The sequence below is a fragment of the Pteropus alecto genome, unplaced genomic scaffold (genome assembly GCF_000325575.1).
Source record: "Pteropus alecto unplaced genomic scaffold, ASM32557v1 scaffold98, whole genome shotgun sequence".
Lineage (NCBI taxonomy): Eukaryota > Metazoa > Chordata > Mammalia > Chiroptera > Pteropodidae > Pteropus > Pteropus alecto.
The window spans coordinates 23321491-23323065 of NW_006443570.1; the positions used below are offsets into that span (position 1 = coordinate 23321491).

A 1575-nucleotide genomic window follows, 5' to 3' on the forward strand; every position below is an offset into this window, starting at 1 on the left:
TATCTGGATGTGGCTGGGACTGGGGTCCTGTGTCAGGTAAGTCCAAGGATTTGATCCTGCAAACTTCTAGTATTAGTGTTAGTGTGACCTTATTTATTGCCATTGCTTGTGAGGTCTGGGGGCCTTTGGGTTACACAAACATGTCTTTTCTTTATCGCAGATATATGAGCTCATTCTAAGCTGGAGCTATGTCCTAATCACTCCTGTGTCCCCCATAGGATAATGCTTTGCACATGGTGGAAGAAATGCCTAGTCTTCACTTTAATGCCCTTTTCAAAATTACCCTCACATCAACCTCTCCAGGAAGCCTTTCCTAGGAAGAGTTTTCCCAGAGCCCCATGCATGTCCTTGTTCCTCAGGCTGTAGATGAGAGAGTTCATCATGGGGGTGACCACAGCATACATCACTGTGGCTACAGAGTCCTTCAGATATACCATACAAAGAGACCCATAGAAGAGGAAGACCACAGCCAAATGAGAGGCACAGGTGGAGAAGGCTTTGTATTTCCTAGAGATTGATCATGTTCAGAGGATGGCTTTGACAATCCAGACATAGGACATGATCATGAACCCACAGGGGATGAGGAAGATGAAATATCCTGTGGCCATTAGCACCACATGATTGACTTCAGTGTTGGAACATGCGAGCCTCAGCAAGACATTCATCTCACAGAAGATGTAGTGGATAATCTGGGACCCACAGAAGGTGGACATGAGGAGGATGAGAGTGAGGCCATAGAGGTCAGAGAGTCCTGGCATGAGGAGCAACATACAGAGTCTAGGGCTCATGGCTATGGCATAGTGGAGGGGGTGGCAGATGGCCACAAAGTGATCATATGCCATCATGGCCAGGATAAGGTTGTCCTGTGTCACCAAGGAGACCAGGAAGTACAGCTGTGTCAGACATCCCACGTAAGAGATGGCTTTGTTCTGGGACTGAAGGTTCACCAGCATCTTGGGGATTGTGTTGGTGACAAAGAAGAGGTCGGTGAAGGAGAGGTTGGCCAGGAAGAAATACATGGGAGTATGCAGGTGAGAATCAAAGCCAGTGGCCAGAATGATGAGCACATTTCCCACCACTGTGACCGGGTACATGAACAGGAACATCCAAAACAGAACCTGCTGGTCTTAAGTTTTCTCTGAGATCCGCAGGAGCAGCAACTCGGAGACCCCACTCTGGTTGCCTCCTTCCATTTTTTCAACTTTCTGCAACACCGGGACCAACAGATGTTTACTAAATGCCCTCAATTGAATAAGGACATTCAAATGATCAAAATTAACTGTTTTCTTAGCATTAAAAATATCTTAGGCTAAATTTTATATTTGTATACTTTGCATAAGGAACAATGTAATAACAGACACAAAAACAGAACATGGAAAATCTTTGTGCAACTTAGTCATTCCGGCCACATCTAATTTGGCATACTCAATATTATAGGAATAACATCGATGTCTTATTTTAAATAATATCATTTTACAATTCTCTTGGAAGTGCTTAAAGATCAGTATGTTATATTATGAGATTGTAATATATGTAGTGATATTTAAAACAGGTGTATGCAGTACAAGAAATTGA

The 1575-nt window shown here is 43.5% G+C and overlaps 1 pseudogene; it reads right to left on the reverse strand.

The window, feature by feature from the left end:
* Window positions 1–290: 290 nt before the first annotated feature.
* LOC102884799 lies at window positions 291–1241 on the reverse strand (annotated as a pseudogene).
* Between the last annotated feature and the right edge of the window lie 334 nt (window positions 1242–1575).